General features: G+C 36.8%; 1 protein-coding gene and 1 long non-coding RNA gene across 10 annotated transcripts in view; one reads left to right on the top strand and one right to left on the bottom strand.

Annotated features, from left to right (window-relative positions):
• Window positions 1-2,956, top strand: part of LOC102151810 — a 50,945-nt gene extending 47,989 nt beyond the window's left edge. The window contains exon 5 of one of the 3 annotated variants that reach the window (XR_005366754.1): window positions 955-2,956. This is a non-coding gene — a long non-coding RNA (uncharacterized LOC102151810). The remainder of the gene's footprint in view (window positions 1-954) is intronic. The other 2 variants (XR_005366746.1, XR_005366747.1) reach the window with 2 other exon arrangements.
• The window catches only part of KDM4C (lysine demethylase 4C), a 410,759-nt gene that overhangs the window by 87,503 nt on the left and 309,312 nt on the right, over window positions 1-13,944 (bottom strand). The window lies entirely within an intron of this gene.

Below are 13,944 nucleotides of genomic sequence, written 5' to 3'. Positions count from 1 at the left end.
TTCTCTAAGGCTTTTTAGTCCTGTCTCAACATAATGCTTTTACTCATTCAACCCTCTCGCAATCGAAAAATCCCTTAATGACCTGGACTCAAATTCTCATAGAGGTACAGTAGAAAGACCTCTCTCACCTTTCCTTTGAGAGAAGGAATGATAAGGAAGGAATATAATCTAATACCTTTACTACTTAAACAATATCACCTTGTCTCATAAGGTACTTAACCTCCATTTGCCTTGGGCACTTACCACGTGATAATTCATGATTCATTATTGTCTTCAGATGTTAGATATGATTATCTCATTTTACAGGTAGCAAACAGTAGACACCAAGAGATTTAAGTACATTGCCTTAAGTTTCATAGCCAGCAGAACCAGGACAAAAAGATCCCTCCTGGTATTCTACCCTTTGCACAGAAATGCTAATCTAGACTTCTAATGATCTTGAGCTAGTTAAGACATAGAATAAATATCACCAATCCCCTTCCCCTGACATACACAAAGGCATATATCTACACATACCAAATATATATTTTTTATTTGTGTGTTTTATATAAATACACACACAAACCTATACACAAAACACTGACTCAGAATGGGGGGAAAATGTTCGTGAACTGTGAGCACTTGCAGGCAGGTGAACTGAAAGAACTCCACTTATTTGATAAATAATTAATACTGTGCTTTTTCAGAAAAACACACAGGTGGGAACTGCAGGTCTCATCCCTGCTTGAGACTGAACCCTAACAATGGCAAGGAATATAAATATTAAATAAGGAAAATGCCTGTAATGTTTGATGCTATATTTTATCACTTCTCCTAAATTTGACAATTTCCTTTTATTGCATACAACTTGATCATTCATTCTGTTGAACAACAGACATAAGCCCCTATTGTCAGCTCTGTTTTGCTACTGCAAAATGCTTGACAAAATTGCTTGTTTCGCTTTTTATTCCCTAGAGATCATCCTGCCCTCAAGGAAGGGGGTCTGAAGCAGTGAGAGATCCAGAGCGGAGTGTGACAACCCAGGAATCTCCAGATGAAGTGTCAAGTCAGCAGACAATGCTGGTTACAGAGGCAAAGCAGACTCTCACAGGAAAAGGACTATCTGCAGTCCTCTGGAGGCATGCTGGGACTCACATGCAAGAAGCAGTCAAAGCTCTGCCTCTGCAAATGGAACAAGAGAAGCACTATTCCTTCCATCATCAACCTCAGAAAGGACTCAAACTACAAGGCTCTGGAAGATCCAGTGAGCACTTGTGAAATCACTCTAAATGCCCCTGGTGTCTTACCTTGATCATAATATCAGTGACAATGCCTGACTGGGTCTCCTCCTAATTCTTCCTGAATCTTACTTGCTACGAATTCTGAAATGAAACCCAGGTGAGCACACACTACTCCTAATGGAGCGTTGGTCTGAGTCCCTCTGTGCCATTCTAGTGGGTGAGGTTGGAGGAAAATCTTCTAACTGGTCCCTTCATTCATCATTTAAACCTTTCCTGGGTATGGACTCAGGCCCCACTTGAGGCTCTAGTGATGAAAAGACAAACAGGTTACAGTCTCTTCCCTGGAGGAAGGACAGAATCTCCAGAGAAGGAAATCTCTGAAGTTATTTCTTTGATGACTCCATTCTCGAACCACTATGATGTCATTCACAGGGAGAAGGACCAAGCCAAGTGAAAGGTGCCTGATATCTAAACATCATCTACCCAAATACCTTCCTAAAAAGTCCCTTTAGCCAGTAATTAGATCTTTAGTTCCTGCTCTTGTCCAATCTCTAAAGGAATGCAAGAAATTTGGAATATTCATCTTGTCCCTTGAGTTTCCGAAGTAACATTCCTTATTAGCATCTGGTCTAACTTCAAATGATTGCCCTTCTGCACTCATCTCCAGAGCTACAGACACTTGTTTTGCAGAGACCAGAGACCCAAAGCATTTCTTCCATCAATAATGAAGAGGTCTATCTTCATATTTCCTCATGCAAAGAAGTTACTCTACTTCTCAGATTTCCCCCATTACCCCTGCAGGCTCTGGGCCCATGGGGTGTGTTCAATGTTTTTCAACAGAAATGTCAGGTGTGATTCTGGCATTTATGGCTGCCAACATCTTCCAAGTGGATGAATGCCAGTAACATACTCCTGGAGACACTTTCAGTGACTGGTTTTATATCACCTTGTGAGAGCTGATGATTTCCTCTGATCTTTTACACATCTTGCACCAAGGACACATGTTCAGGTTTCCCTCTGTTGTTCCTTGCTTGCAGTGAGTTTGGTTGTTGTATGGGGCACAGGTAGGAATGTTTCCCCCAAGTTATTTAAAACTGTATAAGCATCAGGCTTGCCAAATCATAAATTTAGGAAATTGCATTCTGTTAGAGTAAGTCCTTCCTTTAGCACTTTAGTCACCGAGTTATTCTTCAATTTCTTCCCTACAAACATTTGGCCCAAGTCCCGAGGTCCAACCCATATCTATGTGTCTCTTTGGCAATAAAAGAGATTCAGGAAAAGAGAAGGAACAATAAAATTTCAGGTTTACTGGCAGCACTAAGTGAAGTAATCCCACTACGCATACACTTTTCTTACAGGAAGATCACTTACTCAATCCTTCCGTTCACCTGCCTGATGAGATCTACAAATATTTTAAGAGGGTAATTTGGAAGACTTAAAACAGCAGAAGTTGTTCAAGCTGTAGCATCAGTCTCTGTTGTTTGCTTTAGGCTTGCCCTGAACATTTAGCTCATTTACACAAGTGAATAACTACCTATTTATTAATCAGGTGAACAAAGACTCATTTAAACTACTTGTTAATCGTGGTCTTCAAATGTTTTTGCTTATAATTCCCCAAAAGACTTTTGGAAAACTACATCTTTCCTTGAATATGTTAAAGTTAACTCATAAATTTTATTTTTTTTTCTATTTTAGGATTAAAAAAAATTAAAAGATATTATTTCCCAGCATAGAATTTTAAGTTATAATTATACATGTGCTTTAAATATATTTTTTCAAACTTCTGAGACTGTAGATTAAGCTCAATTTATGTTAAGTATCTGATATACATGTATATACATATAAAATCCAATACACAAAGGCAATCCTCATTACCAAACCAATCTAACAAAATGGATTTATTTTCTCAGAAGAAGTCTGAATTGTAAAATAAAATAAATATACTAATACATATTCCCTTATCAAGCATCTCATTTCTGAATTCTAATTCTAAGAGGTAGTCAAAAATATATAGGGTAAAATATAGGCCTCAACTATATAATGCCTTAAACCTAATAGACATTCATTTTTGGCTCACATAACACTATTGGGCTGGCAAATAGTTTAGTGGGGCAGCATTTCTCCACAGTCCTTCAGAGACAAAAGTGTTGCCATCTCAACATTTGAGTCCTGGGGTCTCAATTTGCATTAATTCCCTTCCAGAAAACAGTACAGAGGAGAACATGTGGGAGTGCTTAGAAGCCAAACCTGGAAGTGATATCTATCATTTTTGCTCCCATATCTTTGGCTGAGCCTCCTGCAAGGGAGGCTGGGTAGTGTGGACCAAGGAAGAGAAGATTGTGGGTTTTAACAGGCAGCTAGTAGATAAGGTCACAACTTTCTCAATAAATTTATGGCCTAGGTGAAATAATATGCTGTTCTCTTCAGCACTTACTACCTAATCTATCTTTGTTTTTCTCTCTTAAGACTTATACTCAGGATCTGTCCCTTTATCTACTTGGGAGTAATGCAATTTTCTATAAAGCAAAAAGAACAGGGGGAAAAGAGAACGAGCAGCCCTTTCCAACCTCTGTTCTCATACAGATCAATATAAGGAGAGAGTACATACAAAAGTTGGGTATCTGGTAATTAATTCTTTCAGAACTATCACTGCATTAGACCTCTAGGAGAGTCTTCATATAACCCTATAGCACATGGACTCCAATTTGGGTCCCTGACATATAAAGTATTAGAAAACATAGAAGATCACAGAATTTTTTCTTTTTTAAGATATTTATTTATTTATTTATTTATTTAAGAGAGAGAGAGAGAGAGAATACAAAGACAGCTTGGGATCATGACCTGAGTTGAAGGCAGATGCTTAAGTAACTGAGCCACTGAGGCACCTCCAGGATCACAGAATTCTAAAGTGCAAAGTTCTAGTGTATTTTACAGAGGTGAAAAATGAGCTAAAGGGAAGATGTCCAAAATCACTCTTACAGGTTAATGGACATAGTGGGCCATTCCTTACTCTAGCAAACTCATTCTTGCCTTTAGTATATAAATGGGCATTTCTAGCTTTTTATTGCATGTTGTGTAGAAAGAAGCTAACATAGCCGGCCTGGGACTGCTATTCATTGAAAATCCTGCTTAGAAGATTGGGCCCTGGCAGTTGTGACAATCTGAATTTCAGGAGAGTTCCACCCATTCCCTAATAAGAATGACTCACTGTGCCCATACTGTTTGTACAGTACAAACAGTATGGTTAATGCTGCTTCCCTTCCAGGAGTCTGAAATTTTGGTACATGCTAGGGAGAGGATGCCTATGTATGTGATCAGTCTCCAGTAAAAACTGTGGGCACTGATTCTCTAAATGATTGGGAACATTTTGCATGTGTTGTCACTACTTGTTCTGGGAGGCTTAAGGAGTGCTATGTGACTCCACTGGGAGAGGACTCTAGAAGCTTGCCTCCTCTAGACCTTATCTCCAATACCTTTTAGCTTGGCTGAGTTTGCTTTGTATCATTTCACTGTAATCACCGTTCTGAGCACAACTATGTCCTTCCAGTGATTCACTGAATTTGGGGGTGGTTTGGGGACTCCAAACACACATGTAAATTATGTTTGACACACAAGAACAGCCTAGTCTCAGGATATTTAGAACACAGTAAGTACAGATAGAAATTTCAGTACATTTTGAATTCAAGTTATTTTTGGGGATATGGAACCTCTAGAAAAGGCTGACAGCAATTTATACTCAATTTAATTATGCTACATACTTTTCAAATGACAGATAATAATGAAAATCATAAAAAATACTGATCTTGGTCTTAGCTAGCAAATAAAAACAAGGATTCCCTGAAAATTACTACCAAAAATATTAAAAGGGAACCTTCCATGTTGAAAGTAACCATTAATAAGAAGATGAATATGGGGATGCCTGGGTGACTCAGGGGTTTAGCGCCTGCCTTTAGTTGAGGGCGTGATCCTGGCATTCTGGGATTGAGTCCCACATCGGGCTCCCCGCATGGAGCCTGCTTCTCCCTCTACCTGTGTCTCTGCCAATCTCTCTCTCTCTCTCTCTCTCTCATAAATAAATAAAAATCTTTTAAAAAAAAGATGATGAATATGGAGCTGTCAACATTACTAAGAAAAAGATGTGTCCAGAATGGAAAGAAAAAAGATCAGAGTGTTTTAAAAACTAAGGGAAGACACCAGTAGACACTCTCTCAGCTAGTTTGTCCTGTATCTCTCCTATTGAGGTCACTAGACAAAAAAATCATATAAAAGACCAAGGTGTTTAAATAACATGTTCTCCAATTTTATACTTTATTTTTCCCCCTCTGATTTTATAAGCAATACAAAGGTTCTTAGAAAAAAATAGTAAATTACACAAAAGTGTATGTAAATTTTTTTTAAATCACCTAATATATCCTGCCATTTGAAGGCAACAATATGGCATTTATTTTTTTTTAACAATATGGCATTTAGAGTCTTTCTATTGTTCATTAAGCACACACACACACACAACAACAAAAACGAGGAACATTCTGCACATCTAATTTTTCTTAAACTTTTTTTCTCATCAAAATGCAATTTATACACAAACACAAACTCAAAATGGATGAAAGACCTAAATGTAAGACCTGAAACCATAAAAATCCCAGAAGAGAACACAGGCAGTAACCTCTTTGACATCAGCCATAGCAACTTTTTTTCTAGATATGTCTGCTTAGGCAAGGGAAACAAAAGCAAAACTAAACTATTGGGACTACATTAAAATAAAAACATTTTGCACAGTGAATAAAACCATCAACAAAACTAAAAGGCAACCTACAGAATGTGAGAAGATTTTTGCAAATGCTAAAGGGTATATGCTAAGGGGTTAACATCCAAAATATGTAAAGAACGTATATAACTCAACACTAAAAAAAAAAAAAAAAAAAAAAAATCAATTTAAAAAATGACCAGAGGACCTAAATAGACATTTTTCAAAAAAAGACATACAGATGCCCAACAAACACATGAAAAGATGCTCCACATCACTTGTTATCAAGAAAATGCAAATTAAAACCATAATAAAAAAAAACCCACAATGAGACACTTCACTCCTGTTAGAAAGGCTAAAATAGACAAGACAAGAAATAAGAAGTGTTGACAAGGATGTGGAGAAAAAGGAAGTCTCATGCACTGTTGGTGGAAATGTAAATTGGTGCAGCCACTGTGGAAAACAATATGGAATTTCCTCAAAAAACTAAACATAGAAATACCATATAATCCAAAATTCCACTATAAGATATTTATTCAAAGAAAATGAAAACACCATTTTGAAAAGATATATGCACCATCTATTTATTGCAGCATGATTTATAATAGCCAACCTCAGCGTCCATCAATAGATGAATAAATAAAGAAGATGTGGTACATACATGCCATGGAATATTATTCAGCCATAAAAAAGAATGAGGTTTGCCATTTGCAATAACATGGATAGACCTAGAAAGTATTGTGCTAAGTTAAATAAATCAGAGAAAGACAAACATCATATGATTTCAATTACATGTGGAATCTAAAAAACAAGAAGAATAAACAAACAAGCAGAATTAGACCTATACATACGGAGAACAAACTGATGTTTTAGTGGGAGAGTGTGCAAAATGGGTGAACATAAAAGTAGGAGATACAGTCTTCCAGCGATGGAATGAATAAGTGATAGGAATAAAAGGCACAACATAGGGAATATAGTTGATGATATTTTAACAGTATTACATGGTAGCTACACTTGTAGTGAGCATAGTATAATGAATAGATATGTTATACATCTATATTATACAACTAATATAACATTGTGTGTCAACTATACTCCAATAAACAAACAAACAAACAAACAAACAAAACATATATCCTCCCAAACAGAACTCTGATGAATGGTGACAGTTTCACCAAAACTCAAAATATGTTCAGTTGCTTTAACGTGCTACAGGAAAGCAGGATTCAGGCTGAGATACAAAGTGCATTCCCCAGGAAAGAAGCCTCTTGGCATATGATATGTATAGGATTAACAGCTCTACTTCTGAGGTCCCTATGAAAATGCCTCCATGCTATGGGAGGTGACCCCAGGATGTTCCAAAATCATTAACTCCATGTACCTTAGAAAGATTTTGATTCTAATTATTATTTTTGAAGCTGTAATAGGATTTTTGTTGGACTGAATTATAAAAGAAAAGAGATATTCCGGGATAGGAAAAGTATATTAGTCAAAAGAAGTAGCTTTAGCCACACTGTAGGTGAAAAACACAACTTAAAATAACTGAGCACAAAGTCCTAAGATTCCAGGAGGAAATGACATGTGACATATTATCTTAGAAAAAAAATTCATGGATTGTCTCAAGCAGGAACACAGACTATTGTATCCCCATCCTAGAAATTATGCTGGCTATTCCCATCTAGGACGAGAAACAGCATCTTAAACTTTCTACTTCCTATTGAACTGCCATTTTCACAGTGAGCCTTCATTTTTGTTGTTGTTCAGTGTCTTGACTCCTAATCTACCCTAAAAAATTCAATGTATCACAAGTTTTAAAAGCCCAATATGCTACACATTAATATTAGTGCACATAGCAAGAGTGTTAGCATAATACAGATGAATTTAATCCCAGTTCAACTACTTCCTACATGAATATCATAAAAGAATTATCATAGATCTCAATTTCCTTAAAATCATCTGTTTCTAGTTGGAATAAAGCCTAGCATAAATTCTGAAAGCAAGAATTCGGGGGGGGGTGTGGGCTTGTTTTTACTATTATTTCATTACAGTAGGATGCCTATGATAGGGCCTGGTAAAGGGGAAACAAATAACAAATGGATATAGAAATGCCAGACCACAAGGGTGACATGTGTGATGACACTGGGCAAAGTACAGGGTACACATGCCCTATCAGTTTTTTTACCACAAGCTATTCTGCTACTGTTCCTTTCCATGAGGAAGGACAAGTGAGGACTGACTTGTTTTAAGAATAGTAACCAGACAAATCATAGCACCCAGATATAATTTATCCCTCAAATAAAAATCTTTAAAAATAACTAAAGTGTCCATGAGAAGGGGTCTCTCTTTTCTCTACCAGCTAGCTTGTCCTTCCTGATAATAAGATCAAACTGACAATACAGGTTTGTTAATTAAAAAAAAAAAAAGACATTTAAAAACTCAGCATAAACAAGAATTAGAATAATTTATTACATACAAAGAGGTATTAAGCTCTGGGATCTGTTTTTGGGGGCACTGGCAAAATACCCAAATGCAGAATTATTTCACTGACAGTCTCCTCACTCTGTATCATGTCACCATCACAACTGGGGTGCATTCTTCTGAGGTCTACTTGGGGAGAAAATTGTTTCACATTCCTTCTTTTGCTTGAAAAGAGGGTACTCTGTTCATTGCCTCACAAATACAAAGTAAAGAGATTCATTCTCAAGGATGGAAATCATCTATTTAGTATGTACAGAAGATACTGTCAGATGTCCCAAGACTTCTGCAAATCCTCAAATTCATGAAAACCCATAGAACACATACCTTGCCATGTAAAATATGCATTCTAATGTATAGAAGCAACAAGGTTATGTTCAAATGTCAGTGCTGGTTATGTCCACATGTCAAAGCTAGGGTCACTGGCTGATGCCTTATATGGCAGCTACAAAACAGTTAGCAAAACTACTAACTACAAGGATCTGACCTTTTAGGATTACTCACAAATAATAAAAATCACAAAGAATGGATAGATGAAATGTTCGTGTTCAATTTAACACAGTACCTGGAATGCTTCAAAAGTATCTGCATTTTTTTCAACATAAAGGACATAAAGTGGGCTTTGGAAACATAAAAACAAAGTGGTCAAATCTTAATTTATATACATAATACATACATACACACATATATGTATACATATAACTAAAGTTTTCATTCTGGTTAAGCTCCAAGAACAGCTTACATAAAAATTGCTTGTACACGTAAAAGATTCAGATGTTAGGAAATAAACCCAATAATGACATTCCTCTCCTCTCTATAAAGTGAGCTCCAGTACAATCTTTTTCATTTGAGGGCAAGATTAGTTTGCAGTTTTTCAGATAGCAAATCCCTTTCCAGAACTCTCTTTTTAAAAGCTGTCAACGTTAAAATGCGGTTTCTGGTTAACAAAACCCAAGTGCCCACATCACTGTGAGTTAGAGTTCTGAGACACCTGCCACTAGTGAAGTTTATTTAGATGATAGATTTACGTGTGTCTACGCACCTCTCTGAGGCTTTTAGCTGTCTCTGATGTACCAACTGTTTGTCAAAGCTTTCCAACAAATCTGACACTAAGCAAGAGTGAACTGGAGTTTGATGGGCCCTGCAAGGCTAATGGCACTATGTAAGAACATTTTTAAACTTAAGAATACTTTCTTGATTCTCTTGCAACCTATTTCTCCCAAGGACTTAAATAATATAGACATAATTTTATAGTACTGTACACAATTAATGTCCTCTAAAATGGAAAAAAAAATAAAACAAAAACCAGGTTGTATACCTAAACTGAGATGACCATTTTCAAGGAAAATACTGGAAACAACTAATTTCAGCACATCTGTCCTTGTTTTCAGCCTTTGAAAAGATCAAGGAGCTACCTAACTCAGTGGTGAATATAGCCTAGTGGGATTTGGGTCAGGAGGTCAGGTTTAGCACAGCTCTTCAACTACTACCTATATAACATAACCACTTTAAACCTCTGATTTCTCATCTATTAAATAAAAGTTGACACCACCATTTCATGATAGTTAATTATTGAAATTCAGTGCCAGCCAGTGTGCCAACATAGCAAATATTTCATTTACTCCTCAATGAGATAAGGATTATGTTGATGAAGCAGTGGAAACTAAGATTAATACCTTTCTTAGGAATGATTTTGCCAGCAGAATTTTAGCTATGGAAATAATTACCTCACATGAAAACTTCCTAATGGAGGGAGATCTATGTGAAAAGCCTTCTGAGCAGAAGGTTCCAGCCACAAAATCCAATATTGTCAAGAAGGTGAGAGTAAACACTGAGTTTGGGAAGGGATGTGAGCAGTCATTGACTTTACCTCTTACTTCCCCAAATCTTTCTTTTTCTACTGTCATCTCCATTCTTTCATTTTCTCTCCTGTTTTTCTTTGCCACACTTTCCTTCTCCTTATGCCATTGAATTATCATAAGTTTCATTAGTCATTTCTGTAGTCAATCTAGTAATATTTTTTTAAGATTTTATTTATTTAAGTAATTTCTACACTCTACATGGGGCTTGAACTTACAACCCAAGACCAAGAGTTGCAAGCTCTTCCAACTGAGTCAGCCAGGCACCCTTTCAATCTAGTAATATTAAAAATAAAATTTTACACATAATTTTTATTCTTGGCTATGGTTTCTTTGGATAGTAGGTAAGGACAGTGGGAATCTCATTCATCCATTCATGCTCATCACTAGATGACAAGGCATTTGGCTACCTTAAAAAACTCATAGTTACCCATGCTTCATTGAATTTCTTCATTTTGACATTCAGAACACTGGGCTGAAATCACATGGCAACACCTAACAGGAGCCCTGCAAGGTTTTACACATATTTTTTCAATTACTATGTAATTAACTACAGTAAAATTTCCCCTACATGTGTACACTTCTATAAATTTCCACAAAATAACTCAACCATGCAACACCCACCACGATTAAGGTATACGACAGTTTACCAGCGCAAAAGACTCCATTGGGTCCTTCTGTAGCCAACCACTCCACACCTGTACAGTCTTTGCACTAATCTGTTTTTTGTCCTTACAGATGTGTGTGTGTGTGGTGGGGGATGGGGGTGGGGGGCGGTGTTTTGCTTTGGATTTTTTTTTGGCCAGAATGTAATATAAATGGAACTACACAGTATGGAACCTTTGAGTCAGGTTTCTTTCACCTAGCATGCTGCATTTAAGAGTCATCCACGTTGACAGTATCAGTAATAGAAAACCACTGTGCTATTTCCAAATTTGGGTGACTATTAATAAAGTCACTACAAATGTCACTTTCAGGTTTTTGTGTGATATAAAATTTCATTTTTTTAAAGATTTATTTATTTGAGAGTGAGCAAGTGAGCGAGCATGGAGGGGGTGGAGAAGCAGAGGAAATGGGAAGGAACCCAAAGCAGACTCCATGCTGAGCAAAGAGCCCAATGCAGGGCTTCATCCTACAACCGTGAGATCATGACCTGAGCTGAAACCAAGGGTTGGCCACTCAACTAACTGTGCCACACAAGTCCTCCAAGATCTCATTTCTTTATGTAAATTCCTAGGAGTGGAATTGCTGGGCAGGATGGTTAATTGCATGTTTAACTTAATTTGCCAAACTATTTTCCAGCACGGTTGTACCATTTTGCATTCCCACCAGCAACATAAAAGAGTTCCAGTTGCTACACACTGGCATCACCACTCAGTGTTGTCAGTTGTATTGATTTTAATGATTTCACAGATAGGTAATGGCATCGCATTGTGGTTTTACTTGCTTTACCTCATGGATAAAGACATTAAGCATCTTGTCATGCACTTAAGTGCTAATCATATGCACCCTCTGGTGAAGTGTAAGATCAAATTTTTGCACAATTTTTATACAGTTTTATGTCAAGTGTCAAGAGTTATTTTTACTTTCACATATGCTGTAAGCTACATTACGCTGCTAATATTTTTGTTTAATCTTCCTTTTAACCACTTCCAGAGAACTACATTTTCTTGTTATAAACATGATAAAAATGCACAGAACTATACACACATATCAATTTCCTGGTTTTGATACTATTCTATAATTACATAAAATGCAACCAAAGAACAACAGTGCAAGAAAGGGCATGGAAGAATATGCTATCTTCATAACTTCCTGTGAATCTATAATTATTTAAAAACCAAAGTTTCTTTTAAAAAGTTAAACATTCGTGAACTTTACTGGTACTTAATCATTTTTAATGTTTTATGTATGAGAATATGTGTTCCAAATCTCACGAGGACCAGTCAGTACTATTCTATTTTTTTTAAATCCTTCAAAAATGCAAACTAAAAAACTTCAAAATAGGTGAGATAAGCAAAGTCATGTGAAATGTTAGGAATACTGTTGGGGGGATCCCTGGGTGGCGCAGCGGTTTGGCGCCTGCCTTTGGCCCAGGGCGCGATCCTGGAGATCCGGGATCGAATCCCACATCGGGCTCCTGGTGCATGGAGCCTGCTTCTCCCTCTGCCTGTGTCTCTGCCTCTCTCTCTCTCTCTCTCTCTCTCTCTCTCTGTGACTATCATAAATAAATTTAAAAAAATTTAAAAAAAAAAAGGAATACTGTTGGGTTCATATACCAAACGAAAGGAAAAATACAACTACCTTTAAGATTGACATTTTTATAAAGCAAGTTTACATACATGTGTTTGACTATCATACATATGCTGTAAAATAGTCTAGCAAATTAAGCTAAACATGCAATTAACCATCCCGCCCAGCAATCCTACTCCTAGGAATTTACCTAAAAGAAATGAAACTTTGGTGCAGTCAGCTGGATGGCCACCTCTAGCTTTCAGTTCAGGTCATAATCTCAGGTCGTGGAATCAAGTCCCGTGCTGGGCTCTGTGCTCAGTGCAGAGTCTGCTTGGGACTCTCTATATATATGACTATCATATATATAGTATGCTATTGAAACACACCCTTGATAACACAAGATAGTAAAATGCTGTATCCATCCAGGCTCCATAGAAAAAAGTCAAGAATAATTACTTCAATATATGAAACATGATTATTTCTGTGGAGTGCCATGGAGATGAAGATAACCTTCATTTGTGTATTTTATACACTTAGGTTTCTTTTTTTTAATTTTTGATAAGAAACTTTCACACATTACTTCTATAATTAAAACAATAAGTCTTTGAAACTAAACGTTAAAGTAAGAACCAAAAGCCATACATGACCTCTATATTAAAATTCTAACATTAAATTAAAAAATTAAAGTGAAATAGTACAGTTTAGCTTTATCGGCTATGGAGATGCTTTGTACCTTATGTGTCTCAGGCTGATAACCTGAGCTCTGAGCTTGGCCTGTCATTTCCCTGAGACATCTCTGAGAGAAACAGAATGTGATTAAGGATGAACACATCCTGCTTGCTTGTTTGCTTTCCCCAGTGCAGGTGGGCTGTCACCTTCTGCATGCACAGCAAGCTAAGGTTAAAAGGCTGTCATGCCTTATCTATGCAGAATGTACATTGCAGTGATATTATGTGCTGTAGCTATGGGGCAGGGATCCCCCAATCAGTGTGTGGCAAAGAGCAGAGAGACGCAGTAATGCTGTCACAGACAGGAAAAGAAGACTCAGTAGTTCTAAGGCTATCACTAAGATAAATGGAATTTTGAAATTAAATGGTGATTGCCCCTGTCAAATTGAGAAGCCTTAAAATGCACATATATTAACGGCTGGGCCTGCCAGGAAAAGGAGTGATTTTCATGTTGTTGGCTTCTTCATTTTCCCATTATAAAAATAGCATTCTTAGAGAAACAGTAACTAAGAGTCAGAAGTATTTAAATTTTTTGTTGTTGTTGTCTAAAAACATTTGGACCATTAATCTCTCTCTTAGCTCTAAGCTGACCTGCCAACTAAAATTATTATTTGAAAAATATTTATGAATTTCTTTGAGAAACATTAAGAAAGGGGTGGTAATACCAAAGCATAATTCTC

Source organism: Canis lupus, chromosome 11 (assembly GCF_011100685.1).
Source record: "Canis lupus familiaris isolate Mischka breed German Shepherd chromosome 11, alternate assembly UU_Cfam_GSD_1.0, whole genome shotgun sequence".
In the NCBI taxonomy this organism is placed as follows: Eukaryota; Metazoa; Chordata; class Mammalia; order Carnivora; family Canidae; genus Canis; species Canis lupus.
The sequence above is the reverse complement of the archived record's forward strand: the minus strand, read 5'-3'. Positions and strand labels throughout refer to the sequence as shown.